Raw genomic sequence first — 22,897 nt, 5'->3', positions numbered from 1 at the left:
CTTGTCACGTGGCGCAAAAATATATTTAAAAAGGGGAATGCAACACGAGGACTTCCCAGGAGGTCACCCATCCTAGTACTACTCTCGCCCAAGCACGCTTAACTTCGGAGTTCTGATGGGATCCGGTGCTTTAGTGCTGGTATGATTGCATCCGACATGCAACTATCTATTTGTTCCTTATGCTTGCCCCTACTACTACTACTACTACTACTACCACTACTACTACTACTACTACTAGTCGTTGGGTGTCAAGCGCGGTGGGAAAAGTCACACAGTAATCGTCAAAAATAAGAAAATGAGGTCATATAGATCACGCTCCCGCGTCATCCTTGTCACGTGGCGCAAAAATATATTTAAAAAGGGGAATGCAACACGAGGACTTCCCAGGAGGTCACCTATCCTAGTACTACTCTCGCCCAAGCACGCTTAACTTCGGAGTTCTGATGGGATCCGGTGCTTTAGTGCTGGTATGATCGCATCCGACATGCAACTATCTATTTGTTCCTTATGCTTGCCCCTACTACTACTACTACTGCTACTACTACTAGTCGTTGGGTGTCAAGCGCGGTGGGAAAAGTCACACAGTAATCGTCAAAAATAAGAAAATGAGGTCATATAGATCACGCTCCCGCGTCATCCTTGTCACGTGGCGCAAAAATATATTTAAAAAGGGGAATGCAACACGAGGACTTCCCAGGAGGTCACCCATCCTAGTACTACTCTCGCCCAAGCACGCTTAACTTCGAAGTTCTGATGGGATCCGGTGCTTTAGTGCTGGTATGATCGCATCCGACATGCAACTATTTATTTGTTCCTTATGCTTGCCCCTACTACTACTACTACTACTACTACTGCTACTACTACTAGTCGTTGGGTGTCAAGCGCGGTGGGAAAAGTCACACAGTAATCGTCAAAAATAAGAAAATGAGGTCATATAGATCACGCTCCCGCGTCATCCTTGTCACGTGGCGCAAAAATATATTTAAAAAGGGGAATGCAACACGAGGACTTCCCAGGAGGTCACCCATCCTAGTACTACTCTCGCCCAAGCACGCTTAACTTCGAAGTTCTGATGGGATCCGGTGCTTTAGTGCTGGTATGATCGCATCCGACATGCAACTATTTATTTGTTCCTTATGCTTGCCCCTACTACTACGACTACTACTACTCCTACTACTACTAGTCGTTGGGTGTCAAGCGCGGTGGGAAAAGTCACACAGTAATCGTCAAAAATAAGAAAATGAGGTCATATAGATCACGCTCCCGCGTCATCCTTGTCACGTGGCGCAAAAATATATTTAAAAAGGGGAATGCAACACGAGGACTTCCCAGGAGGTCACCTATCCTAGTACTACTCTCGCCCAAGCACGCTTAACTTCAGAGTTCTGATGGGATCCGGTGCTTTAGTGCTGGTATGATCGCATCCGTCATGCAACTATCTATTTGTTCCTTATGCTTGCCCCTACTACTACTACTACTACTACTACTACCACTACTACTACTACTACTACTAGTCGTTGGGTGTCAAGCGCGGTGGGAAAAGTCACACAGTAATCGTCAAAAATAAGAAAATGAGGTCATATAGATCACGCTCCCGCGTCATCCTTGTCACGTGGCGCAAAAATATATTTAAAAAGGGGAATGCAACACGAGGACTTCCGAGGAGGTCACCCATCCTAGTACTACTCTCGCCCAAGCACGCTTAACTTCGGAGTTCTGATGGGATCCCGTGCTTTAATGCTGGTATGATCGCATACGACATGCAACTATCTATTTGTTCCTTATGCTTGCCCTTACTACTATTACTACTACTACTACTACTACTACTACTACTACTACTACTACTACTACTACTACTACTACTACTACTACTAGTCGTTGGGTGTCAAGCGCGGTGGGAAAAGTCACACAGTAATCGTCAAAAATAAGAAAATGAGGTCATATAGATCACGGTCCCGCGTCATCCTTGTCACGTGGCGCAAAAATATATTTAAAAAGGGGAATGCAACACGAGGACTTCCCAGGAGGTCACCCATCCTAGTACTACTCTCGCCCAAGCACGCTTAACTTCGGAGTTCTGATGGGATCCGGTGCTTTAGTGCTGGTATGATCGCATCCGACATGCAACTATCTATTTGTTCCTTATGCTTGCCCCTACTACTACTACTACTAGTACTACTACTACTACTACTACTAGTCGTTGGGTGTCAAGCGCGGTGGGAAAAGTCACACAGTAATCGTCAAAAATAAGAAAATGAGATCATATAGATCACGCTCCCGCGTCAACCTTGTAACGTGGCGCAAAAATATATTTAAAAAGGGGAATGCAACACGAGGGCTTCCCAGGAGGTCACCCATCCTAGTACTACTCTCGCCCAAGCACGCTTAACTTCGGAGTTCTGATGGGATCCGGTGCTTTAGTGCTGGTATGATCGCATCCGACATGCAACTATCTATTTGTTCCTTATGCTTGCCCCTACTACTACTACTACTAGTACTACTACTACTACTACTACTACTAGTCGTTGGGTGTCAAGCGCGGTGGGAAAAGTCACACAGTAATCGTCAAAAATAAGAAAATGAGGTCATATAGATCACGCTCCCGCGTCATCCTTGTCACGTGGCGCAAAAATATATTTAAAAAGGGGAATGCAACACGAGGACTTCCCAGGAGGTCACCCATCCTAGTACTACTCTCGCCCAAGCACGCTTAACTCGCCCAAGCACGCTTAACTTCGAAGTTCTGATGGGATCCGGTGCTTTAGTGCTGGTATGATCGCATCCGACATGCAACTATCTATTTGTTCCTTATGCTTGCCCCTACTACTACTACTACTACTGCTACTACTACTAGTCGTTGGGTGTCAAGCGCGGTGGGAAAAGTCACACAGTAATCGTCAAAAATAAGAAAATGAGGTCATATAGATCACGCTCCCGCGTCATCCTTGTCACGTGGCGCAAAAATATATTTAAAAAGGGGAATGCAACACGAGGACTTCCCAGGAGGTCACCCATCCTAGTACTACTCTCGCCCAAGCACGCTTAACTTCGGAGTTCTGATGGGATCCGGTGCTTTAGTGCTGGTATGATCGCATCCGACATGCAACTATCTATTTGTTCCTTATGCTTGCCCCTACTACTACTAATACTACTACTACTACTACTACTAGTCGTTGGGTGTCAAGCGCGGTGGGAAAAGTCACACAGTAATCGTCAAAAATAAGAAAATGAGGTCATATAGATCACGCTCCCGCGTCATCCTTGTCACGTGGCGCAAAAATATATTTAAAAAGGGGAATGCAACACGAGGACTTCCCAGGAGGTCACCCATCCTAGTACTACTCTCGCCCAAGCACGCTTAACTTCGGAGTTCTGATGGGATCCGGTGCTTTAGTGCTGGTATGATCGCATCCGACATGCAACTATCTATTTGTTCCTTATGCTTGCCCCTACTACTACTACTACTACTACTACTACTAGTCGTTGGGTGTCAAGCGCGGTGGGAAAAGTCACACAGTAATCGTCAAAAATAAGAAAATGAGGTCATATAGATCACGCTCCCGCGTCATCCTTGTCACGTGGCGCAAAAATATATTTAAAAAGGGGAATGCAACACGAGGACTTCACAGGAGGTCACCCATCCTAGTACTACTCTCGCCCAAGCACGCTTAACTTCGAAGTTTTGATGGGATCCGGTGCTTTAGTGCTGGTATGATCGCATCCGACATGCAACTATCTATTTGTTCCTTATGCTTGCCCCTACTACTACTACTACTACTACTACTACTACTACTACTACTACTAGTCGTTGGGTGTCAAGCGCGGTGGGAAAAGTCACACAGTAATCGTCAAAAATAAGAAAATGAGGTCATATAGATCACGGTCCCGCGTCATCCTTGTCACGTGGCGCAAAAATATATTTAAAAAGGGGAATGCAACACGAGGACTTCCCAGGAGGTCACCCATCCTAGTACTACTCTCGCCAAGCACGCTTAACTTCAGAGTTCTGATGGGATCCGGTGCTTTAGTGCTGGTATGATCGCATCCGACATGCAACTATCTATTTGTTCCTTATGCTTGCCCCTACTACTACTACTACTACTACTACTACTACTACTACTACTACTACTACTACTAGTCGTTGGGTGTCAAGCGCGGTGGGAAAAGTCACACAGTAATCGTCAAAAATAAGAAAATGAGGTCATATAGATCACGCTCCCGCGTCATCCTTGTCACGTGGCGTAAAAATATATTTAAAAAGGGGAATGCAACACGAGGACTTCCCACGAGGTCACCCATCCTAGTACTACTCTCGCCCAAGCACGCTTAACTTCGGAGTTCTGATGGGATCCGGTGCTTTAGTGCTGGTATGATCGCATCCGACATGCAACTATCTATTTGTTCCTTATGCTTGCCCCTACTACTACTACTACTACTACTACTACTACTAGTCGTTGGGTGTCAAGCGCGGTGGGAAAAGTCACACAGTAATCGTCAAAAATAAGAAAATGAGGTCATATAGATCACGCTCCCGCGTCATCCTTGTCACGTGGCGCAAAAATATATTTAAAAAGGGGAATGCAACACGAGGACTTCCCAGGAGGTCACCCATCCTAGTACTACTCTCGCCCAAGCACGCTAAACTTCGGAGTTCTGATGGGATCCGGTGCTTTAGTGCTGGTATGATCGCATCCGACATGCAACTATCTATTTGTTCATTATGCTTGCCCCTACTACTACTACTACTACTACTACTACTACTACTACTAGTCGTTGGGTGTCAAGCGCGGTGGGAAAAGTCACACAGTAATCGTCAAAAATAAGAAAATGAGGTCATATAGATCACGGTCCCGCGTCATCCTTGTCACGTGGCGCAAAAATATATTTAAAAAGGGGAATGCAACACGAGGACTTCCCAGGAGGTCAACCATCCTAGTACTACTCTCGCCCAAGCACGCTTAACTTCGGAGTTCTGATGGGATCCGGTGCTTTAGTGCTGGTATGATCGCATCCGACATGCAACTATCTATTTGTTCCTTATGCTTGCCCCTACTACTACTACTAGTACTACTAGTCGTTGGGTGTCAAGCGCGGTGGGAAAAGTCACACAGTAATCGTCAAAAATAACAAAATGAGGTCATATAGATCACGGTCCCGCGTCATCCTTGTCACGTGGCGCAAAAATATATTTAAAAAGGGGAATGCAACACGAGGACTTCCCAGGAGGTCACCCATCCTAGTACTACTCTCGCCCAAGCACGCTTAACTTCGGAGTTCTGATGGGATCCGGTGCTTTAGTGCTGGTATGATTGCATCCGACATGCAACTATCTATTTGTTCCTTATGCTTGCCCCTACTACTACTACTACTACTACTAATACTACTACTACTACTACTACTAGTCGTTGGGTGTCAAGCGCGGTGGGAAAAGTCACACAGTAATCGTCAAAAATAAGAAAATGAGGTCATATAGATCACGCTCCCGCGTCATCCTTGTCACGTGGCGCAAAAATATATTTAAAAAGGGGAATGCAACACGAGGACTTCCCAGGAGGTCACCCATCCTAGTACTACTCTCGCCCAAGCACGCTTAACTTCGGAGTTCTGATGGGATCCGGTGCTTTAGTGCTGGTATGATCGCATCCGACATGCAACTATCTATTTGTTCCTTATGCTTGCCCCTACTACTACTACTACTACTGCTACTACTACTAGTCGTTGGGTGTCAAGCGCGGTGGGAAAAGTCACACAGTAATCGTCAAAAATAAGAAAATGAGGTCATATAGATCACGCTCCCGCGTCATCCTTGTCACGTGGCGCAAAAATATATTTAAAAAGGGGAATGCAACACGAGGACTTCCCAGGAGGTCACCTATCCTAGTACTACTCTCGCCCAAGCACGCTTAACTTCGGAGTTCTGATGGGATCCGGTGCTTTAGTGCTCGTATGATCGCATCCGACATGCAACTATCTATTTTTTCCTTATGCTTGCCCCTACTACTACTACTACTACTACTACTACTACCACTACTACTACTACTACTACTAGTCGTTGGGTGTCAAGCGCGGTGGGAAAAGTCACACAGTAATCGTCAAAAATAAGAAAATGAGGTCATATAGATCACGCTCCCGCGTCATCCTTGTCACGTGGCGCAAAAATATATTTAAAAAGGGGAATGCAACACGAGGACTTCCCAGGAGGTCACCCATCCTAGTACTACTCTCGCCCAAGCACGCTTAACTTCGGAGTTCTGATGGGATCCGGTGCTTTAGTGCTGGTATGATCGCATCCGACATGCAACTATCTATTTGTTCCTTATGCTTGCCCCTACTACTACTACTACTACTGCTACTACTACTAGTGGTTGGGTGTCAAGCGCGGTGGAAAAAGTCACACAGTAATCGTCAAAAATAAGAAAATGAGGTCATATAGATCACGCTCCCGCGTCATCCTTGTCACGTGGCGCAAAAATATATTTAAAAAGGGGAATGCAACACGAGGACTTCCCAGGAGGTCACCCATCCTAGTACTACTCTCGCCCAAGCACGCTTAACTTCGGAGTTCTGATGGGATCCGATGCTTTAGTGCTGGTATGATCGCATCCGACATGCAACTATCTATTTGTTCCTTATGCTTGCCCCTACTACTACTACTAACTACTACTACTACTACTACTAGTCGTTGGGTGTCAAGCGCGGTGGGAAAAGTCACACAGTAATCGTCAAAAATAAGAAAATGAGGTCATATAGATCACGCTCCCGCGTCATCCTTGTCACGTGGCGCAAAAATATATTTAAAAAGGGGAATGCAACACGAGGACTTCCCAGGAGGTCACCCATCCTAGTACTACTCTCGCCCAAGCACGCTTAACTTCGGAGTTCTGATGGGATCCGGTGCTTTAGTGCTGGTATGATCGCATCCGACATGCAACTATCTATTTGTTCCTTATGCTTGCCCCTACTACTACTACTACTACTGCTACTACTACTAGTGGTTGGGTGTCAAGCGCGGTGGAAAAAGTCACACAGTAATCGTCAAAAATAAGAAAATGAGGTCATATAGATCACGCTCCCGCGTCATCCTTGTCACGTGGCGCAAAAATATATTTAAAAAGGGGAATGCAACACGAGGACTTCCCAGGAGGTCACCCATCCTAGTACTACTCTCGCCCAAGCACGCTTAACTTCGGAGTTCTGATGGGATCCGATGCTTTAGTGCTGGTATGATCGCATCCGACATGCAACTATCTATTTGTTCCTTATGCTTGCCCCTACTACTACTACTAATACTACTACTACTACTACTAGTCGTTGGGTGTCAAGCGCGGTGGGAAAAGTCACACAGTAATCGTCAAAAATAAGAAAATGAGGTCATATAGATCACGCTCCCGCGTCATCCTTGTCACGTGGCGCAAAAATATATTTAAAAAGGGGAATGCAACACGAGGACTTCCGAGGAGGTCACCCATCCTAGTACTACTATCGCCCAAGCACGCTTAACTTCGAAGTTCTGATGGGATCCGGTGGTTTAGTGCTGGTATGATCGCATCCGACATGCAACTATCTATTTGTTCCTTATGCTTGCCCCTACTACTACTACTACTGCTACTACTACTAGTCGTTGGGTGTCAAGCGCGGTGGGAAAAGTCACACAGTAATCGTCAAAAATAAGAAAATGAGGTCATATAGATCACGCTCCCGCGTCATCCTTGTCACGTGGCGCAAAAATATATTTAAAAAGGGGAATGCAACACGAGGACTTCCCAGGAGGTCACCTATCCTAGTACTACTCTCTCCCAAGCACGCTTAACTTCGGAGTTCTGATGGGATCCGGTGCTTTAGTGCTGGTATGATCGCATCCGACATGCAACTATCTATTTGTTCCTTATGCTTGCGCCTACTACTACTACTACTACTACTACTACCACTACTACTACTACTACTACTAGTCGTTGGGTGTCAAGCGCGGTGGGAAAAGTCACACAGTAATCGTCAAAAATAAGAAAATGAGGTCATATAGATCACGCTCCCGCGTCATCCTTGTCACGTGGCGCAAAAATATATTTAAAAAGGGGAATGCAACACGAGGACTTCCCAGGAGGTCACCCATCCTAGTACTACTCTCGCCCAAGCACGCTTAACTTCGAAGTTCTGATGGGATCCGGTGCTTTAGTGCTGGTATGATCGCATCCGACATGCAACTATTTATTTGTTCCTTATGCTTGCCCCTACTACTACTACTACTACTGCTACTACTACTAGTCGTTGGGTGTCAAGCGCGGTGGGAAAAGTCACACAGTAATCGTCAAAAATAAGAAAATGAGGTCATATAGATCACGCTCCCGCGTCATCCTTGTCACGTGGCGCAAAAATATATTTAAAAAGGGGAATGCAACACGAGGACTTCCCAGGAGGTCACCTATCCTAGTACTACTCTCGCCCAAGCACGCTTAACTTCGGAGTTCTGATGGGATCCGGTGCTTTAGTGCTGGTATGATCGCATCCGACATGCAACTATCTATTTGTTCCTTATGCTTGCCCCTACTACTACTACTACTACTACTACTACTACCACTACTACTACTACTACTACTAGTCGTTGGGTGTCAAGCGCGGTGGGAAAGTCACACAGTAATCGTCAAAAATAAGAAAATGAGGTCATATAGATCACGCTCCCGCGTCATCCTTGTCACGTGGCGCAAAAATATATTTAAAAAGGGGAATGCAACACGAGGACTTCCGAGGAGGTCACCCATCCTAGTACTACTCTCGCCCAAGCACGCTTAACTTCGGAGTTCTGATGGGATCCCGTGCTTTAATGCTGGTATGATCGCATCCGACATGCAACTATCTATTTGTTCCTTATGCTTGCCCTTACTACTATTACTACTACTACTACTACTACTACTACTAGTACTACTACTACTACTACTACTAGTACTACTAGTCGTTGGGTGTCAAGCGCGGTGGGAAAAGTCACACAGTAATCGTCAAAAATAAGAAAATGAGGTCATATAGATCACGGTCCCGCGTCATCCTTGTCACGTGGCGCAAAAATATATTTAAAAAGGGGAATGCAACACGAGGACTTCCCAGGAGGTCACCCATCCTAGTACTACTCTCGCCCAAGCACGCTTAACTTCGGAGTTCTGATGGGATCCGGTGCTTTAGTGCTGGTATGATCGCATCCGACATGCAACTATCTATTTGTTCCTTATGCTTGCCCCTACTACTACTACTACTAGTACTACTACTACTACTACTAGTCGTTGGGTGTCAAGCGCGGTGGGAAAAGTCACACAGTAATCGTCAAAAATAAGAAAATGAGGTCATATAGATCACGCTCCCGCGTCATCCTTGTCACGTGGCGCAAAAATATATTTAAAAAGGGGAATGCAACACGAGGGCTTCCCAGGAGGTCACCCATCCTAGTACTACTCTCGCCCAAGCACGCTTAACTTCGGAGTTCTGATGGGATCCGGTGCTTTAGTGCTGGTATGATCGCATCCGACATGCAACTATCTATTTGTTCCTTATGCTTGCCCCTACTACTACTACTACTAGTACTACTACTACTACTACTACTACTACTACTAGTCGTTGGGTGTCAAGCACGGTGGGAAAAGTCACACAGTAATCGTCAAAAATAAGAAAATGAGGTCATATAGATCACGGTCCCGCGTCATCCTTGTCACGTGGCGCAAAAATATATTTAAAAAGGGGAATGCAACACGAGGACTTCCCAGGAGGTCACCCATCCTAGTACTACTCTCGCCCAAGCACGCTTAACTTCGGAGTTCTGATGGGATCCGGTGCTTTAGTGCTGGTATGATCGCATCCGACATGCAACTATCTATTTGTTCCTTATGCTTGCCCCTACTACTACTACTACTACTACTACTACTACTACTAGTCGTTGGGTGTCAAGCGCGGTGGGAAAAGTCACACAGTAATCGTCAAAAATAAGAAAATGAGGTCATATAGATCACGGTCCCGCGTCATCCTTGTCACGTGGCGCAAAAATATATTTAAAAAGGGGAATGCAACACGAGGACTTCCCAGGAGGTCACCCATCCTAGTACTACTCTTGCCCAAGCACGCTTAACTTTGGAGTTCTGATGGGATTCGGTGCTTTAGTGCTGGTATGATCGCATCCGACATGCAACTATCTATTTGTTCCTTATGCTCGCCCCTACTACTAATACTACTACTACTAGTCGTTGGGTGTCAAGCGCGGTGGGAAAAGTCACACAGTAATCGTCAAAAATAAGAAAATGAGGTCATATAGATCACGCTCCCGCGTCATCCTTGTCACGTGGCGCAAAAATATATTTAAAAAGGGGAATGCAACACGAGGACTTCACAGGAGGTCACCCATCCTAGTACTACTCTCGCCCAAGCACGCTTAACTTCGAAGTTTTGATGGGATCCGGTGCTTTAGTGCTGGTATGATCGCATCCGACATGCAACTATCTATTTGTTCCTTATGCTTGCCCCTACTACTACTACTACTACTACTACTAGTCGTTGGGTGTCAAGCGCGGTGGGAAAAGTCACACAGTAATCGTTAAAAATAAGAAAATGAGGTCATATAGATCACGGTCCCGCGTCATCCTTGTCACGTGGCGCAAAAATATATTTAAAAAGGGGAATGCAACACGAGGACTTCCCAGGAGGTCACCCATCCTAGTACTACTCTCGCCAAGCACGCTTAACTTCAGAGTTCTGATGGGATCCGGTGCTTTAGTGCTGGTATGATCGCATCCGACATGCAACTATCTATTTGTTCCTTATGCTTGCCCCTACTACTACTACTACTACTACTACTACTAGTCGTTGGGTGTCAAGCGCGGTGGGAAAAGTCACACAGTAATCGTCAAAAATAAGAAAATGAGGTCATATAGATCACGCTCCCGCGTCATCCTTGTCACGTGGCGTAAAAATATATTTAAAAAGGGGAATGCAACACGAGGACTTCCCACGAGGTCACCCATCCTAGTACTACTCTCGCCCAAACACGCTTAACTTCGGAGTTCTGATGGGATCCGGTGCTTTAGTGCTGGTATGATCGCATCCGACATGCAACTATCTATTTGTTCCTTATGCTTGCCCCTACTACTACTACTACTACTACTACTACTAGTCGTTGGGTGTCAAGCGCGGTGGGAAAAGTCACACAGTAATCGTCAAAAATAAGAAAATGAGGTCATATAGATCACGCTCCCGCGTCATCCTTGTCACGTGGCGCAAAAATATATTTAAAAAGGGGAATGCAACACGAGGACTTCCCAGGAGGTCACCCATCCTAGTACTACTCTCGCCCAAGCACGCTAAACTTCGGAGTTCTGATGGGATCCGGTGCTTTAGTGCTGGTATGATCGCATCCGACATGCAACTATCTATTTGTTCCTTATGCTTGCCCCTACTACTACTACTACTACTACTACTACTACTACTACTAGTCGTTGGGTGTCAAGCGCGGTGGGAAAAGTCACACAGTAATCGTCAAAAATAAGAAAATGAGGTCATATAGATCACGGTCCCGCGTCATCCTTGTCACGTGGCGCAAAAATATATTTAAAAAGGGGAATGCAACACGAGGACTTCCCAGGAGGTCAACCATCCTAGTACTACTCTCGCCCAAGCACGCTTAACTTCGGAGTTCTGATGGGATCCGGTGCTTTAGTGCTGGTATGATCGCATCCGACATGCAACTATCTATTTGTTCCTTATGCTTGCCCCTACTACTACTACTACTACTACTAGTACTACTAGTCGTTGGGTGTCAAGCGCGGTGGGAAAAGTCACACAGTAATCGTCAAAAATAACAAAATGAGGTCATATAGATCACGGTCCCGCGTCATCCTTGTCACATGGCGCAAAAATATATTTAAAAAGGGGAATGCAACACGAGGACTTCCCAGGAGGTCAGCCATCCTAGTACTACTCTCGCCCAAGCACGCTTAACTTCGGAGTTCTGATGGGATCCGGTGCTTTAGTGCTGGTATGATCGCATCCGACATGCAACTATCTATTTGTTCCTTATGCTTGCCCCTACTACTACTACTACTACTACTACTACCACCACTACTACTACTACTACTAGTCGTTGGGTGTCAAGCGCGGTGGGAAAAGTCACACAATAATCGTCAAAAATAAGAAAATGAGGTCATATAGATCACGCTCCCGCGTCATCCTTGTCACGTGGCGCAAAAATATATTTAAAAAGGGGAATGCAACACGAGGACTTCCCAGGAGGTCACCCATCCTAGTACTACTCTCGCCCTACTACTACTACTACTACTACTACTACTACTACTACTACTACTACTACTAGTCGTTGGGTGTCAAGCGCGGTGGGAAAAGTCACACAGTAATCGTCAAAAATAAGAAAATGAGGTCATATAGATCACGGTCCCGCGTCATCCTTGTCACGTGGCGTAAAAATATATTTAAAAAGGGGAATGCAACACGAGGACTTCCCAGGAGGTCACCCATACTAGTACTACTCTCGCCCAAGCACGCTTAACTTCGGAGTTCTGATGGGATCTAGTGCTTTAGTGCTAGTATGATCGCATCCGACATGCAACTATCTATTTGTTCCTTATGCTTGCCCCTACTACTACTACTACTACTACTACTACTACTACTACTACTACTAGTCGTTGGGTGTCAAGCGCGGTGGGAAAAGTCACACAGTAATCGTCAAAAATAAGAAAATGAGGTCATAAAGATCACGCTCCCGCGTCATCCTTGTCACGTGGCGCAAAAATATATTTAAAAAGGGGAATGCAACACGAGGACTTTCCAGGAGGTCACCCATCCTAGTACTACTGTCGCCCAAGCACGCTTAACTTCGGAGTTCTGATGGGATCCGGTGCTTTAGTGCTGGTATGATCGCATCCGACATGCAAGTATCTATTTGTTCCTTATGCTTGCCCCTACTACTACTACTACTACTACTACTAGTACTACTACTAGTCGTTGGGTGTCAAGCGCGGTGGGAAAAGTCACACAGTAATCGTCAAAAATAAGAAAATGAGGTCATATAGATCACGCTCCCGCGTCATCCTTGTCACGTGGCGCAAAAATATATTTAAAAAGGGGAATGCAACACGAGGACTTCCCAGGAGGTCACCCATCCTAGTACTACTCTCGCCCAAGCACGCTAAACTTCAGAGTTCTGATGGGATCCGGTGCTTTAGTGCTGGTATGATCGCATCCGACATGCAACTATCTATTTGTTCCTTATGCTTGCCCCTACTACTACTACTACTACTACTACTACTACTACTACTAGTCGTTGGGTGTCAAGCGCGGTGGGAAAAGTCACACAGTAATCGTCAAAAATAAGAAAATGAGGTCATATAGATCACGGTCCCGCGTCATCCTTGTCACGTGGCGCAAAAATATATTTAAAAAGGGGAATGCAACACGAGGACTTCCCAGGAGGTCAACCATCCTAGTACTACTCTCGCCCAAGCACGCTTAACTTCGGAGTTTTGATGGGATCTGGTGCTTTAGTGCTGGTATGATCGCATCCGACATGCAACTATCTATTTGTTCCTTATGCTTACTACTACTACTACTACTACTACTACTACTACTACTACTAGTCGTTGGGTGTCAAGCGCGGTGGGAAAAGTCACACAGTAATCGTCAAAAATAAGAAAATGAGGTCATATAGATCACGCTCCCGCGTCATCCTTGTCACGTGGCGCAAAAATATATTTAAAAAGGGGAATGCAACACGAGGACTTCCCAGGAGGTCACCCATCCTAGTACTACTCTCGCCCAAGCACGCTTAACTTCGGAGTTTTGATGGGATCCGGTGCTTTAGTGCTGGTATGATCGCATCCGACATGCAACTATCTATTTGTTCCTTATGCTTGCCCCTACTACTACTACTACTACTAGTTGTTGGGTGTCAAGCGCGGTGGGAAAAGTCACACAGTAATCGTCAAAAATAAGAAAATGAGGTCATATAGATCACGGTCCCGCGTCATCCTTGTCACGTGGCGCAAAAATATATTTAAAAAGGGGAATGCAACACGAGGACTTCCTAGGAGGTCACCCATCCTAGTACTACTCTCGCCCAAGCACGCTTAACTTCGGAGTTCTGATGGGATCCGGTGCTTTAGTGCTGGTATGATCGCATCCGACATGCAACTATCTATTTGTTCCTTATGTTTGCCCCTACTACTACTACTACTAGTCATTGGGTGTCAAGCGCGGTGGGAAAAGTCACACAGTAATCGTCAAAAATAAGAAAATGAGGTCATATAGATCACGCTCCCGCGTCATCCTTGTCACGTGGCGAAAAATATATTTAAAAAGGGGAATGCAACACGAGGACTTCCCAGGAGGTCACCGATCCTAGTACTACTCTCGCCCAAGCACGCTTAACTTCGGAGTTCTGATGGGATCCGGTGCTTTTGTGCTGGTATGATCGCATCCGACATGCAACTATCTATTTGTTCCTTATGCTTGCCCCTACTACTACTACTACTAGTACTACTACTAGTCGTTGGGTGTCAAGCGCGGTGGGAAAAGTCACACAGTAATCGTCAAAAATAAGAAAATGAGGTCATATAGATCACGCTCCCGCGTCATCCTTGTCACGTGGCGCAAAAATATGTTTAAAAAGGGGAATGCAACACGAGGACTTCCCAGGAGGTCACCCATCCTAGTACTACTCTCGCCCAAGCACGCTTAACTTCGGAGTTCTGATGGGATCGGGTGCTTTAGTGCTGGTATGATCGCATCCGACATGCAACTATCTATTTGTTCCTTATGCTTGCCCCTACTACTACTACTACTACTAGTCGTTGGGTGTCAAGCGCGGTGGAAAAAGTCACACAGTAATCGTCAAAAATAAGAAAATGAGGTCATATAGATCACGCTCCCGCGTCATCCTTGTCACGTGGCGCAAAAATATATTTAAAAAGGGGAATGCAACACGAGGACTTCCCAGGAGGTCACCCATCCTAGTACTACTCTCGCCCAAGCACGCTTAACTTCGGAGTTCTGATGGGATCCGATGCTTTAGTGCTGGTATGATCGCATCCGACATGCAACTATCTATTTGTTCCTTATGCTTGCCCCTACTACTACTACTACTACTAGTCGTTGGGTGTCAAGCGCGGTGGGAAAAGTCACACAGTAATCGTCAAAAATAAGAAAATGAGGTCATATAGATCACGCTCCCGCGTCATCCTTGTCACGTGGCGCAAAAATATATTTAAAAAGGGGAATGCAACACGAGGACTTCCCAGGAGGTCACCCATCCTAGTACTACTCTCGCCCAAGCACGCTTAACTTCGGAGTTCTGATGGGATCCGATGCTTTAGTGCTGGTATGATCGCATCCGACATGCAACTATCTATTTGTTCCTTATGCTTGCCCCTACTACTACTACTACTACTAGTCGTTGGGTGTCAAGCGCGGTGGGAAAAGTCACACAGTAATCGTCAAAAATAAGAAAATGAGGTCATATAGATCACGGTCCCGCGTCATCCTTGTCACGTGGCGCAAAAATATATTTAAAAAGGGGAATGCAACACGAGGACTTCCCAGGAGGTCCCCCATCCTAGTACTACTCTCGCCCAAGCACGCTTAACTTCGAAGTTCTGATGGGATCCGGTGCTTTAGTGCTGGTATGATCGCATCCGACATGCAACTATCTATTTGTTCCTTATGCTTGCCCCTACTACTACTACTACTACTAGTCGTTGGGTGTCAAGCGCGGTGGGAAAAGTCACACAGTAATCGTCAAAAATAAGAAAATGAGGTCATATAGATCACGCTCCCGCGTCATCCTTGTCACGTGGCGCAAAAATATATTTAAAAAGGGGAATGCAACACGAGGACTTCCCAGGAGGTCACCCATCCTAGTACTACTCTCGCCCAAGCACGCTTAACTTCGGAGTTCTGATGGGATCCGGTGCTTTAGTGCTGGTATGATCGCATCCGACATGCAACTACCTATTTGTTCCTTATGCTTGCCCCTACTACTACTACTACTACTACTACTACTACTACTAGTCGTTGGGTGTCAAGCGCGGTGGGAAAAGTAACACAGTAATCGTCAAAAATAAGAAAATGAGGTCATATAGATCACGGTCCCGCGTCATCCTTGTCACGTGGCGCAAAAATATATTTAAAAAGGGTAATGCAACACGAGGACTTCCCAGGAGGTCACCCATCCTAGTACTACTCTCGCCCAAGCACGCTTAACTTCGTAGTTCTGATGGGATCCGGTGCTTTAGTGCTGGTATGATCGCATCCGACATGCAACTATCTATTTGTTCCTTATGCTTGCCCCTACTACTACTAGTCGTTGGGTGTCAAGCGCGGTGGGAAAAGTCACACAGTAATCGTCAAAAATAAGAAAATGAGGTCATATAGATCACGCTCCCGCGTCATCCTTGTCACGTGGCGCAAAAATATATTTAAAAAGGGGAATGCAACACGAGGACTTCCCAGGAGGTCACCCATCCTAGTACTACTCTCGCCCAAGCACGCTTAACTTCGAAGTTCTGATGAGATCCGGTGCTTTAGTGCTGGTATGATCGCATCCGACATGCAACTATCTATTTGTTCCTTATGCTTGCCCCTACTACTACTACTACTGCTACTACTACTAATTGTTGGGTGTCAAGCGCGGTGGGAAAAGTCACACAGTAATCGTCAAAAATAAGAAAATGAGGTCATAAAGATCACGCTCCCGCGTCATCCTTGTCACGTGGCGCAAAAATATATTTAAAAAGGGGAATGCAACACGAGGACTTTCCAGGAGGTCACCCATCCTAGTACTACTGTCGCCCAAGCACGCTTAACTTCGGAGTTCTGATGGGATCCGGTGCTTTAGTGCTGGTATGATCGCATCCGACATGCAACTATCTATTTGTTCCTTATGCTTGCCCCTACTACTACTACTACTACTACTAGTACTACTACTAGTCGTTGGGTGTCAAGCGCGGTGGGAAAAGTCACACAGTAATCGTCAAAAATAAGAAAATGAGGTCATATAGATCACGCTCCCGCGTCATCCTTGTCACGTGGCGCAAAAATATATTTAAAAAGGGGAATGCAACACGAGGACTTCCCAGGAGGTCACCCATCCTAGTACTACTCTCGCCCAAGCACGCTAAACTTCAGAGTTCTGATGGGATCCGGTGCTTTAGTGCTGGTATGATCGCATCCGACATGCAACTATCTATTTGTTCCTTATGCTTGCCCCTACTACTACTACTACTACTACTACTACTACTACTACTACTACTAGTCGTTGGGTGTCAAGCGCGGTGGGAAAAGTCACACAGTAATCGTCAAAAATAAGAAAATGAGGTCATATAGATCACGGTCCCGCGTCATCCTTGTCACGTGGCGCAAAAATATATTTAAAAAGGGGAATGCAACACGAGGACTTCCCAGGAGGTCAACCATCCTAGTACTACTCTCGCCCAAGCACGCTTAACTTCGGAGTTCTGATGGGATCTGGTGCTTTAGTGCTGGTATGATCGCATCCGACATGCAACTATCTATTTGTTCCTTATGCTTACTACTACTACTACTACTACTACTACTACTACTACTACTACTACTAGTCGTTGGGTGTCAAGCGCGGTGGGAAAAGTCACACAGTAATCGTCAAAAATAAGAAAATGAGGTCATATAGATCACGCTCCCGCGTCATCCTTGTCACGTGGCGCAAAAATATATTTAAAAAGGGGAATGCAACACGAGGACTTCCCAGGAGGTCACCCATCCTAGTACTACTCTCGCCCAAGCACGCTTAACTTCGGAGTTTTGATGGGATCCGGTGCTTTAGTGCTGGTATGATCGCATCCGACATGCAACTATCTATTTGTTCCTTATGCTTGCCCCTACTACTACTACTACTACTAGTTGTTGGGTGTCAAGCGCGGTGGGAAAAGTCACACAGTAATCGTCAAAAATAAGAAAATGAGGTCATATAGATCACGGTCCCGCGTCATCCTTGTCACGTGGCGCAAAAATATATTTAAAAAGGGGAATGCAACACGAGGACTTCCTAGGAGGTCACCCATCCTAGTACTACTCTCGCCCAAGCACGCTTAACTTCGGAGTTCTGATGGGATCCGGTGCTTTAGTGCTGGTATGATCGCATCCGACATGCAACTATCTATTTGTTCCTTATGTTTGCCCCTACTACTACTACTACTAGTCATTGGGTGTCAAGCGCGGTGGGAAAAGTCACACAGTAATCGTCAAAAATAAGAAAATGAGGTCATATAGATCACGCTCCCGCGTCATCCTTGTCACGTGGCGAAAAATATATTTAAAAAGGGGAATGCAACACGAGGACTTCCCAGGAGGTCACCGATCCTAGTACTACTCTCGCCCAAGCACGCTTAACTTCGGAGTTCTGATGGGATCCGGTGCTTTTGTGCTGGTATGATCGCATCCGACATGCAACTATCTATTTGTTCCTTATGCTTGCCCCTACTACTACTACTACTAGTACTACTACTAGTCGTTGGGTGTCAAGCGCGGTGGGAAAAGTCACACAGTAATCGTCAAAAATAAGAAAATGAGGTCATATAGATCACGCTCCCGCGTCATCCTTGTCACGTGGCGCAAAAATATATTTAAAAAGGGGAATGCAACACGAGGACTTCCCAGGAGGTCACCCATCCTAGTACTACTCTCGCCCAAGCACGCTTAACTTCGGAGTTCTGATGGGATCGGGTGCTTTAGTGCTGGTATGATCGCATCCGACATGCAACTATCTATTTGTTCCTTATGCTTGCCCCTACTACTACTACTACTAGTCGTTGGGTGTCAAGCGCGGTGGAAAAAGTCACACAGTAATCGTCAAAAATAAGAAAATGAGGTCATATAGATCACGCTCCCGCGTCATCCTTGTCACGTGGCGCAAAAATATATTTAAAAAGGGGAATGCAACACGAGGACTTCCCAGGAGGTCACCCATCCTAGTACTACTCTCGCCCAAGCACGCTTAACTTCGGAGTTCTGATGGGATCCGGTGCTTTAGTGCTGGTATGATCGCATCCGACATGCAACTATCTATTTGTTCCTTATGCTTGCCCCTACTACTACTACTACTACTAGTCGTTGGGTGTCAAGCGCGGTGGGAAAAGTCACACAGTAATCGTCAAAAATAAGAAAATGAGGTCATATAGATCACGGTCCCGCGTCATCCTTTTCACGTGGCGCAAAAATATATTTAAAAAGGGGAATGCAACACGAGGACTTCCCAGGAGGTCCCCCATCCTAGTACTACTCTCGCCCAAGCACGCTTAACTTCGAAGTTCTGATGGGATCCGGTGCTTTAGTGCTGGTATGATCGCATCCGACATGCAACTATCTATTTGTTCCTTATGCTTGCCCCTACTACTACTACTACTACTAGTCGTTGGGTGTCAAGCGCGGTGGGAAAAGTCACACAGTAATCGTCAAAAATAAGAAAATGAGGTCATATAGATCACGCTCCCGCGTCATCCTTGTCACGTGGCGCAAAAATATATTTAAAAAGGGGAATGCAACACGAGGACTTCCCAGGAGGTCACCCATCCTAGTACTACTCTCGCCCAAGCACGCTTAACTTCGGAGTTCTGATGGGATCCGGTGCTTTAGTGCTGGTATGATCGCATCCGACATGCAACTACCTATTTGTTCCTTATGCTTGCCCCTACTACTACTACTACTACTACTACTACTACTACTACTACTACTACTACTACTAGTCGTTGGGTGTCAAGCGCGGTGGGAAAAGTAACACAGTAATCGTCAAAAATAAGAAAATGAGGTCATATAGATCACGGTCCCGCGTCATCCTTGTCACGTGGCGCAAAAATATATTTAAAAAGGGGAATGCAACACGAGGACTTCCCAGGAGGTCACCCATCCTAGTACTACTCTCGCCCAAGCACGCTTAACTTCGTAGTTCTGATGGGATCCGGTGCTTTAGTGCTGGTATGATCGCATCCGACATGCAACTATCTATTTGTTCCTTATGCTTGCCCCTACTACTACTACTACTACTGCTACTACTACTAATTGTTGGGTGTCAAGCGCGGTGGGAAAAGTCACACAGTAATCGTCAAAAATAAGAAAATGAGGTCATATAGATCACGCTCCCGCGTCATCCTTGTCACGTGGCGCAAAAATATATTTAAAAAGGGGAATGCAACACGAGGACTTCCCAGGAGGTCACCCATCCTAGTACTACTCTCGCCCAAGCACGCTTAACTTCGGAGTTCTGATGGGATCCGGTGCTTTAGTGTTGGTATGATCGCATCCGACATGCAACTATCTATTTGTTCCTTATGCTTGCCCCTACTACTACTACTACTACTAGTCGTTGGGTGTCAAGCGCGGTGGTAAAAGTCACACAGTAATCGTCAAAAATAAGAAAATGAGGTCATATAGATCACGCTCCCGCGTCATCCTTGTCACGTGGCGCAAAAATATATTTAAAAAGGGGAATGCAACACGAGGACTTCCCAGGAGGTCACCCATCCTAGTACTACTCTCGCCCAAGCACGGTTAACTTCGGAGTTCTGATGGGATCCGGTGCTTTAGTGCTGGTATGATCGCATCCGACATGCAACTATCTATTTGTTCCTTATGCTTGCCCCTACTACTACTACTACTACTAGTCGTTGGGTGTCAAGCGCGGTGGGAAAAGTCACACAGTAATCGTCAAAAATAAGAAAATGAGGTCATATAGATCACGGTCCCGCGTCATCCTTGTCACGTGGCGCAAAAATATATTTAAAAAGGGGAATGCAACACGAGGACTTCCCAGGAGGTCACCCATCCTAGTACTACTCTCGCCCAAGCACGCTTAACTTCGAAGTTCTGATGGGATCCGGTGCTTTAGTGCTGGTATGATCGCATCCGACATGCAACTATCTATTTGTTCCTTATGCTTGCCCCTACTACTACTACTACTACTAGTCGTTGGGTGTCAAGCGCGGTGGGAAAAGTCACACAGTAATCGTCAAAAATAAGAAAATGAGGTCATATAGATCACGCTCCCGCGTCATCCTTGTCACGTGGCGCAAAAATATATTTAAAAAGGGGAATGCAACACGAGGACTTCCCAGGAGGTCACCCATCCTAGTACTACTCTCGCCCAAGCACGCTTAACTTCGGAGTTCTGATGGGATCCGGTGCTTTAGTGCTGGTATGATCGCATCCGACATGCAACTACCTATTTGTTCCTTATGCTTGCCCCTACTACTACTACTACTACTACTACTACTAGTCGTTGGGTGTCAAGCGCGGTGGGAAAAGTAACACAGTAATCGTCAAAAATAAGAAAATGAGGTCATATAGATCACGGTCCCGCGTCATCCTTGTCACGTGGCGCAAAAATATATTTAAAAAGGGGAATGCAACACGAGGACTTCCCAGGAGGTCACCCATCCTAGTACTACTCTCGCCCAAGCACGCTTAACTTCGTAGTTCTGATGGGATCCGGTGCTTTAGTGCTGGTATGATCGCATCCGACATGCAACTATCTATTTGTTCCTTATGCTTGCCCCTACTACTACTAGTCGTTGGGTGTCAAGCGCGGTGGGAAAAGTCACACAGTAATCGTCAAAAATAAGAAAATGAGGTCATATAGATCACGCTCCCGCGTCATCCTTGTCACGTGGCGCAAAAATATATTTAAAAAGGGGAATGCAACACGAGGACTTCCCAGGAGGTCACCCATCCTAGTACTACTCTCGCCCAAGCACGCTTAACTTCGTAGTTCTGATGGGATCCGGTGCTTTAGTGCTGGTATGATCGCATCCGACATGCAACTATCTATTTGTTCCTTATGCTTGCCCCTACTACTACTAGTCGTTGGGTGTCAAGCGCGGTGGGAAAAGTCACACAGTAATCGTCAAAAATAAGAAAATGAGGTCATATAGATCACGCTCCCGCGTCATCCTTGTCACGTGGCGCAAAAATATATTTAAAAAGGGGAATGCAACACGAGGACTTCCCAGGAGGTCACCCATCCTAGTACTACTCTCGCCCAAGCACGCTTAACTTCGAAGTTCTGATGGGATTCGGTGCTTTAGTGCTGGTATGATCGCATCCGACATGCAACTATCTATTTGTTCCTTATGCTTTCCCCTACTACTACTACTACTACTGCTACTACTACTAATTGTTGGGTGTCAAGCGCGGTGGGAAAAGTCACACAGTAATCGTCAAAAATAAGAAAATGAGGTCATATAGATCACGCTCCCGCGTCATCCTTGTCACGTGGCGCAAAAATATATTTAAAAAGGGGAATGCAACACGAGGACTTCCCAGGAGGTCACCCATCCTAGTACTACTCTCGCCCAAGCACGCTTAACTACGGAGTTCTGATGGGATCCGGTGCTTTAGTGCTGGTATGATCGCATCCGACATGCAACTATCTATTTGTTCCTTATGCTTGCCCCTACTACTACTACTAATACTACTACTACTACTACTACTAGTCGTTGGGTGTCAAGCGCGGTGGGAAAAGTCACACAGTAATCGTCAAAAATAAGAAAATGAGGTCATATAGATCACGGTCCCGCGTCATCCTTGTCACGTGGCGCAAAAATATATTTAAAAAGGGGAATGCAACACGAGGACTTCCCAGGAGGTCACCCATCCTAGTACTACTCTCGCCCAAGCACGCTTAACTTCGGAGTTGTGATGGGATCCGGTGCTTTAGTGCTGGTATGATCGCATCCGACATGCAACTATCTATTTGTTCCTTATGCTTGCCCCTACTACTACTACTACTACTAGTCGTTGGGTGTCAAGCGCGGTGGGAAAAGTCACACAGTAATCGTCAAAAATAAGAAAATGAGGTCATATAGATCACGGTCCCGCGTCATCCTTGTCACGTGGC

General features: G+C 45.9%; 71 non-coding genes and 1 pseudogene across 71 annotated transcripts; all 72 read right to left on the bottom strand.

Moving 5' to 3' along the window:
* Window positions 1-34: 34 nt before the first annotated feature.
* Window positions 35-153, bottom strand: LOC123434899. The gene has a single exon (XR_006626168.1). It is a non-coding gene; the product is annotated as a 5S ribosomal RNA (ribosomal RNA).
* A 209-nt stretch (window positions 154-362) lies between these two features.
* Window positions 363-481, bottom strand: LOC123437080. Its single transcript, XR_006628282.1, has one exon. It is a non-coding gene; the product is annotated as a 5S ribosomal RNA (ribosomal RNA).
* Window positions 482-672: 191 nt separating this feature from the next.
* LOC123436631 lies at window positions 673-791 on the bottom strand. The gene has a single exon (XR_006627845.1). It is a non-coding gene; the product is annotated as a 5S ribosomal RNA (ribosomal RNA).
* Window positions 792-991: 200 nt separating this feature from the next.
* LOC123436629 lies at window positions 992-1,110 on the bottom strand. Its single transcript, XR_006627843.1, has one exon. It is a non-coding gene; the product is annotated as a 5S ribosomal RNA (ribosomal RNA).
* A 197-nt stretch (window positions 1,111-1,307) lies between these two features.
* On the bottom strand, window positions 1,308-1,426 carry LOC123438564. The gene has a single exon (XR_006629699.1). It is a non-coding gene; the product is annotated as a 5S ribosomal RNA (ribosomal RNA).
* Window positions 1,427-1,638: 212 nt separating this feature from the next.
* Window positions 1,639-1,757, bottom strand: LOC123432178. Its single transcript, XR_006623775.1, has one exon. It is a non-coding gene; the product is annotated as a 5S ribosomal RNA (ribosomal RNA).
* A 242-nt stretch (window positions 1,758-1,999) lies between these two features.
* On the bottom strand, window positions 2,000-2,118 carry LOC123434816. The gene has a single exon (XR_006626088.1). It is a non-coding gene; the product is annotated as a 5S ribosomal RNA (ribosomal RNA).
* Window positions 2,119-2,321: 203 nt separating this feature from the next.
* Window positions 2,322-2,440, bottom strand: LOC123434903. Its single transcript, XR_006626171.1, has one exon. It is a non-coding gene; the product is annotated as a 5S ribosomal RNA (ribosomal RNA).
* A 206-nt stretch (window positions 2,441-2,646) lies between these two features.
* Window positions 2,647-2,784, bottom strand: LOC123432988 (annotated as a pseudogene).
* A 194-nt stretch (window positions 2,785-2,978) lies between these two features.
* On the bottom strand, window positions 2,979-3,097 carry LOC123434815. Its single transcript, XR_006626087.1, has one exon. It is a non-coding gene; the product is annotated as a 5S ribosomal RNA (ribosomal RNA).
* Window positions 3,098-3,294: 197 nt separating this feature from the next.
* LOC123434814 lies at window positions 3,295-3,413 on the bottom strand. The gene has a single exon (XR_006626086.1). It is a non-coding gene; the product is annotated as a 5S ribosomal RNA (ribosomal RNA).
* A 191-nt stretch (window positions 3,414-3,604) lies between these two features.
* On the bottom strand, window positions 3,605-3,723 carry LOC123432460. The gene has a single exon (XR_006624041.1). It is a non-coding gene; the product is annotated as a 5S ribosomal RNA (ribosomal RNA).
* A 206-nt stretch (window positions 3,724-3,929) lies between these two features.
* LOC123432699 lies at window positions 3,930-4,047 on the bottom strand. The gene has a single exon (XR_006624270.1). It is a non-coding gene; the product is annotated as a 5S ribosomal RNA (ribosomal RNA).
* A 215-nt stretch (window positions 4,048-4,262) lies between these two features.
* On the bottom strand, window positions 4,263-4,381 carry LOC123434953. The gene has a single exon (XR_006626217.1). It is a non-coding gene; the product is annotated as a 5S ribosomal RNA (ribosomal RNA).
* A 194-nt stretch (window positions 4,382-4,575) lies between these two features.
* LOC123437569 lies at window positions 4,576-4,694 on the bottom strand. Its single transcript, XR_006628743.1, has one exon. It is a non-coding gene; the product is annotated as a 5S ribosomal RNA (ribosomal RNA).
* Window positions 4,695-4,894: 200 nt separating this feature from the next.
* LOC123436035 lies at window positions 4,895-5,013 on the bottom strand. Its single transcript, XR_006627273.1, has one exon. It is a non-coding gene; the product is annotated as a 5S ribosomal RNA (ribosomal RNA).
* Window positions 5,014-5,198: 185 nt separating this feature from the next.
* On the bottom strand, window positions 5,199-5,317 carry LOC123434898. The gene has a single exon (XR_006626167.1). It is a non-coding gene; the product is annotated as a 5S ribosomal RNA (ribosomal RNA).
* Window positions 5,318-5,526: 209 nt separating this feature from the next.
* On the bottom strand, window positions 5,527-5,645 carry LOC123434813. The gene has a single exon (XR_006626085.1). It is a non-coding gene; the product is annotated as a 5S ribosomal RNA (ribosomal RNA).
* Window positions 5,646-5,839: 194 nt separating this feature from the next.
* On the bottom strand, window positions 5,840-5,958 carry LOC123432022. Its single transcript, XR_006623625.1, has one exon. It is a non-coding gene; the product is annotated as a 5S ribosomal RNA (ribosomal RNA).
* Window positions 5,959-6,173: 215 nt separating this feature from the next.
* On the bottom strand, window positions 6,174-6,292 carry LOC123434812. The gene has a single exon (XR_006626084.1). It is a non-coding gene; the product is annotated as a 5S ribosomal RNA (ribosomal RNA).
* Window positions 6,293-6,486: 194 nt separating this feature from the next.
* On the bottom strand, window positions 6,487-6,605 carry LOC123436449. The gene has a single exon (XR_006627673.1). It is a non-coding gene; the product is annotated as a 5S ribosomal RNA (ribosomal RNA).
* A 198-nt stretch (window positions 6,606-6,803) lies between these two features.
* On the bottom strand, window positions 6,804-6,922 carry LOC123434811. The gene has a single exon (XR_006626083.1). It is a non-coding gene; the product is annotated as a 5S ribosomal RNA (ribosomal RNA).
* A 194-nt stretch (window positions 6,923-7,116) lies between these two features.
* Window positions 7,117-7,235, bottom strand: LOC123436448. Its single transcript, XR_006627672.1, has one exon. It is a non-coding gene; the product is annotated as a 5S ribosomal RNA (ribosomal RNA).
* Window positions 7,236-7,432: 197 nt separating this feature from the next.
* On the bottom strand, window positions 7,433-7,551 carry LOC123432984. The gene has a single exon (XR_006624548.1). It is a non-coding gene; the product is annotated as a 5S ribosomal RNA (ribosomal RNA).
* Window positions 7,552-7,742: 191 nt separating this feature from the next.
* On the bottom strand, window positions 7,743-7,861 carry LOC123432286. Its single transcript, XR_006623877.1, has one exon. It is a non-coding gene; the product is annotated as a 5S ribosomal RNA (ribosomal RNA).
* Window positions 7,862-8,073: 212 nt separating this feature from the next.
* LOC123436628 lies at window positions 8,074-8,192 on the bottom strand. The gene has a single exon (XR_006627842.1). It is a non-coding gene; the product is annotated as a 5S ribosomal RNA (ribosomal RNA).
* Window positions 8,193-8,386: 194 nt separating this feature from the next.
* LOC123437079 lies at window positions 8,387-8,505 on the bottom strand. The gene has a single exon (XR_006628281.1). It is a non-coding gene; the product is annotated as a 5S ribosomal RNA (ribosomal RNA).
* A 214-nt stretch (window positions 8,506-8,719) lies between these two features.
* On the bottom strand, window positions 8,720-8,838 carry LOC123431858. The gene has a single exon (XR_006623453.1). It is a non-coding gene; the product is annotated as a 5S ribosomal RNA (ribosomal RNA).
* Window positions 8,839-9,071: 233 nt separating this feature from the next.
* LOC123434810 lies at window positions 9,072-9,190 on the bottom strand. The gene has a single exon (XR_006626082.1). It is a non-coding gene; the product is annotated as a 5S ribosomal RNA (ribosomal RNA).
* Window positions 9,191-9,390: 200 nt separating this feature from the next.
* Window positions 9,391-9,509, bottom strand: LOC123434902. The gene has a single exon (XR_006626170.1). It is a non-coding gene; the product is annotated as a 5S ribosomal RNA (ribosomal RNA).
* Window positions 9,510-9,721: 212 nt separating this feature from the next.
* On the bottom strand, window positions 9,722-9,840 carry LOC123434809. The gene has a single exon (XR_006626081.1). It is a non-coding gene; the product is annotated as a 5S ribosomal RNA (ribosomal RNA).
* A 197-nt stretch (window positions 9,841-10,037) lies between these two features.
* LOC123432624 lies at window positions 10,038-10,156 on the bottom strand. The gene has a single exon (XR_006624198.1). It is a non-coding gene; the product is annotated as a 5S ribosomal RNA (ribosomal RNA).
* Window positions 10,157-10,341: 185 nt separating this feature from the next.
* On the bottom strand, window positions 10,342-10,460 carry LOC123432459. The gene has a single exon (XR_006624040.1). It is a non-coding gene; the product is annotated as a 5S ribosomal RNA (ribosomal RNA).
* Window positions 10,461-10,648: 188 nt separating this feature from the next.
* On the bottom strand, window positions 10,649-10,766 carry LOC123432698. Its single transcript, XR_006624269.1, has one exon. It is a non-coding gene; the product is annotated as a 5S ribosomal RNA (ribosomal RNA).
* A 191-nt stretch (window positions 10,767-10,957) lies between these two features.
* Window positions 10,958-11,076, bottom strand: LOC123436680. The gene has a single exon (XR_006627893.1). It is a non-coding gene; the product is annotated as a 5S ribosomal RNA (ribosomal RNA).
* A 191-nt stretch (window positions 11,077-11,267) lies between these two features.
* On the bottom strand, window positions 11,268-11,386 carry LOC123437568. Its single transcript, XR_006628742.1, has one exon. It is a non-coding gene; the product is annotated as a 5S ribosomal RNA (ribosomal RNA).
* A 200-nt stretch (window positions 11,387-11,586) lies between these two features.
* On the bottom strand, window positions 11,587-11,705 carry LOC123436034. Its single transcript, XR_006627272.1, has one exon. It is a non-coding gene; the product is annotated as a 5S ribosomal RNA (ribosomal RNA).
* A 194-nt stretch (window positions 11,706-11,899) lies between these two features.
* LOC123436908 lies at window positions 11,900-12,018 on the bottom strand. Its single transcript, XR_006628115.1, has one exon. It is a non-coding gene; the product is annotated as a 5S ribosomal RNA (ribosomal RNA).
* A 443-nt stretch (window positions 12,019-12,461) lies between these two features.
* On the bottom strand, window positions 12,462-12,580 carry LOC123432397. The gene has a single exon (XR_006623982.1). It is a non-coding gene; the product is annotated as a 5S ribosomal RNA (ribosomal RNA).
* Window positions 12,581-12,786: 206 nt separating this feature from the next.
* LOC123432389 lies at window positions 12,787-12,905 on the bottom strand. Its single transcript, XR_006623974.1, has one exon. It is a non-coding gene; the product is annotated as a 5S ribosomal RNA (ribosomal RNA).
* A 200-nt stretch (window positions 12,906-13,105) lies between these two features.
* On the bottom strand, window positions 13,106-13,224 carry LOC123431578. The gene has a single exon (XR_006623169.1). It is a non-coding gene; the product is annotated as a 5S ribosomal RNA (ribosomal RNA).
* A 200-nt stretch (window positions 13,225-13,424) lies between these two features.
* LOC123432512 lies at window positions 13,425-13,543 on the bottom strand. Its single transcript, XR_006624090.1, has one exon. It is a non-coding gene; the product is annotated as a 5S ribosomal RNA (ribosomal RNA).
* A 197-nt stretch (window positions 13,544-13,740) lies between these two features.
* Window positions 13,741-13,859, bottom strand: LOC123437654. The gene has a single exon (XR_006628828.1). It is a non-coding gene; the product is annotated as a 5S ribosomal RNA (ribosomal RNA).
* Window positions 13,860-14,041: 182 nt separating this feature from the next.
* On the bottom strand, window positions 14,042-14,160 carry LOC123435584. Its single transcript, XR_006626830.1, has one exon. It is a non-coding gene; the product is annotated as a 5S ribosomal RNA (ribosomal RNA).
* Window positions 14,161-14,338: 178 nt separating this feature from the next.
* Window positions 14,339-14,457, bottom strand: LOC123431777. Its single transcript, XR_006623362.1, has one exon. It is a non-coding gene; the product is annotated as a 5S ribosomal RNA (ribosomal RNA).
* Window positions 14,458-14,648: 191 nt separating this feature from the next.
* Window positions 14,649-14,767, bottom strand: LOC123437934. The gene has a single exon (XR_006629096.1). It is a non-coding gene; the product is annotated as a 5S ribosomal RNA (ribosomal RNA).
* Window positions 14,768-14,949: 182 nt separating this feature from the next.
* Window positions 14,950-15,068, bottom strand: LOC123436447. The gene has a single exon (XR_006627671.1). It is a non-coding gene; the product is annotated as a 5S ribosomal RNA (ribosomal RNA).
* A 182-nt stretch (window positions 15,069-15,250) lies between these two features.
* On the bottom strand, window positions 15,251-15,369 carry LOC123436446. Its single transcript, XR_006627670.1, has one exon. It is a non-coding gene; the product is annotated as a 5S ribosomal RNA (ribosomal RNA).
* Window positions 15,370-15,551: 182 nt separating this feature from the next.
* Window positions 15,552-15,670, bottom strand: LOC123437392. Its single transcript, XR_006628575.1, has one exon. It is a non-coding gene; the product is annotated as a 5S ribosomal RNA (ribosomal RNA).
* Window positions 15,671-15,852: 182 nt separating this feature from the next.
* LOC123434808 lies at window positions 15,853-15,971 on the bottom strand. Its single transcript, XR_006626080.1, has one exon. It is a non-coding gene; the product is annotated as a 5S ribosomal RNA (ribosomal RNA).
* Window positions 15,972-16,168: 197 nt separating this feature from the next.
* On the bottom strand, window positions 16,169-16,287 carry LOC123432241. The gene has a single exon (XR_006623834.1). It is a non-coding gene; the product is annotated as a 5S ribosomal RNA (ribosomal RNA).
* Window positions 16,288-16,460: 173 nt separating this feature from the next.
* Window positions 16,461-16,579, bottom strand: LOC123437732. The gene has a single exon (XR_006628904.1). It is a non-coding gene; the product is annotated as a 5S ribosomal RNA (ribosomal RNA).
* Window positions 16,580-16,770: 191 nt separating this feature from the next.
* LOC123432387 lies at window positions 16,771-16,889 on the bottom strand. Its single transcript, XR_006623973.1, has one exon. It is a non-coding gene; the product is annotated as a 5S ribosomal RNA (ribosomal RNA).
* A 197-nt stretch (window positions 16,890-17,086) lies between these two features.
* Window positions 17,087-17,205, bottom strand: LOC123431577. Its single transcript, XR_006623168.1, has one exon. It is a non-coding gene; the product is annotated as a 5S ribosomal RNA (ribosomal RNA).
* A 206-nt stretch (window positions 17,206-17,411) lies between these two features.
* LOC123438116 lies at window positions 17,412-17,530 on the bottom strand. The gene has a single exon (XR_006629276.1). It is a non-coding gene; the product is annotated as a 5S ribosomal RNA (ribosomal RNA).
* Window positions 17,531-17,733: 203 nt separating this feature from the next.
* On the bottom strand, window positions 17,734-17,852 carry LOC123437651. Its single transcript, XR_006628826.1, has one exon. It is a non-coding gene; the product is annotated as a 5S ribosomal RNA (ribosomal RNA).
* Window positions 17,853-18,034: 182 nt separating this feature from the next.
* On the bottom strand, window positions 18,035-18,153 carry LOC123435583. The gene has a single exon (XR_006626829.1). It is a non-coding gene; the product is annotated as a 5S ribosomal RNA (ribosomal RNA).
* A 178-nt stretch (window positions 18,154-18,331) lies between these two features.
* Window positions 18,332-18,450, bottom strand: LOC123431775. The gene has a single exon (XR_006623361.1). It is a non-coding gene; the product is annotated as a 5S ribosomal RNA (ribosomal RNA).
* A 191-nt stretch (window positions 18,451-18,641) lies between these two features.
* On the bottom strand, window positions 18,642-18,760 carry LOC123437933. Its single transcript, XR_006629095.1, has one exon. It is a non-coding gene; the product is annotated as a 5S ribosomal RNA (ribosomal RNA).
* A 179-nt stretch (window positions 18,761-18,939) lies between these two features.
* LOC123434807 lies at window positions 18,940-19,058 on the bottom strand. The gene has a single exon (XR_006626079.1). It is a non-coding gene; the product is annotated as a 5S ribosomal RNA (ribosomal RNA).
* A 182-nt stretch (window positions 19,059-19,240) lies between these two features.
* LOC123437391 lies at window positions 19,241-19,359 on the bottom strand. The gene has a single exon (XR_006628574.1). It is a non-coding gene; the product is annotated as a 5S ribosomal RNA (ribosomal RNA).
* Window positions 19,360-19,541: 182 nt separating this feature from the next.
* LOC123434805 lies at window positions 19,542-19,660 on the bottom strand. The gene has a single exon (XR_006626077.1). It is a non-coding gene; the product is annotated as a 5S ribosomal RNA (ribosomal RNA).
* Window positions 19,661-19,875: 215 nt separating this feature from the next.
* LOC123438321 lies at window positions 19,876-19,994 on the bottom strand. Its single transcript, XR_006629470.1, has one exon. It is a non-coding gene; the product is annotated as a 5S ribosomal RNA (ribosomal RNA).
* Window positions 19,995-20,188: 194 nt separating this feature from the next.
* On the bottom strand, window positions 20,189-20,307 carry LOC123437423. The gene has a single exon (XR_006628604.1). It is a non-coding gene; the product is annotated as a 5S ribosomal RNA (ribosomal RNA).
* A 182-nt stretch (window positions 20,308-20,489) lies between these two features.
* Window positions 20,490-20,608, bottom strand: LOC123436383. The gene has a single exon (XR_006627610.1). It is a non-coding gene; the product is annotated as a 5S ribosomal RNA (ribosomal RNA).
* Window positions 20,609-20,790: 182 nt separating this feature from the next.
* Window positions 20,791-20,909, bottom strand: LOC123436627. Its single transcript, XR_006627841.1, has one exon. It is a non-coding gene; the product is annotated as a 5S ribosomal RNA (ribosomal RNA).
* A 182-nt stretch (window positions 20,910-21,091) lies between these two features.
* On the bottom strand, window positions 21,092-21,210 carry LOC123434803. The gene has a single exon (XR_006626076.1). It is a non-coding gene; the product is annotated as a 5S ribosomal RNA (ribosomal RNA).
* A 191-nt stretch (window positions 21,211-21,401) lies between these two features.
* On the bottom strand, window positions 21,402-21,520 carry LOC123438319. The gene has a single exon (XR_006629469.1). It is a non-coding gene; the product is annotated as a 5S ribosomal RNA (ribosomal RNA).
* A 173-nt stretch (window positions 21,521-21,693) lies between these two features.
* On the bottom strand, window positions 21,694-21,812 carry LOC123438317. Its single transcript, XR_006629467.1, has one exon. It is a non-coding gene; the product is annotated as a 5S ribosomal RNA (ribosomal RNA).
* A 173-nt stretch (window positions 21,813-21,985) lies between these two features.
* LOC123435469 lies at window positions 21,986-22,104 on the bottom strand. Its single transcript, XR_006626718.1, has one exon. It is a non-coding gene; the product is annotated as a 5S ribosomal RNA (ribosomal RNA).
* A 194-nt stretch (window positions 22,105-22,298) lies between these two features.
* LOC123435358 lies at window positions 22,299-22,417 on the bottom strand. The gene has a single exon (XR_006626613.1). It is a non-coding gene; the product is annotated as a 5S ribosomal RNA (ribosomal RNA).
* Window positions 22,418-22,617: 200 nt separating this feature from the next.
* Window positions 22,618-22,736, bottom strand: LOC123431723. Its single transcript, XR_006623312.1, has one exon. It is a non-coding gene; the product is annotated as a 5S ribosomal RNA (ribosomal RNA).
* Window positions 22,737-22,897: the final 161 nt, after the last annotated feature.

Source organism: Hordeum vulgare, chromosome 2H (assembly GCF_904849725.1).
Source record: "Hordeum vulgare subsp. vulgare chromosome 2H, MorexV3_pseudomolecules_assembly, whole genome shotgun sequence".
NCBI classification, from domain to species: Eukaryota; Viridiplantae; Streptophyta; class Magnoliopsida; order Poales; family Poaceae; genus Hordeum; species Hordeum vulgare.
Note: the sequence above shows the minus strand (reverse complement) of the source record. Positions and strands in the feature narration are given on the sequence as shown.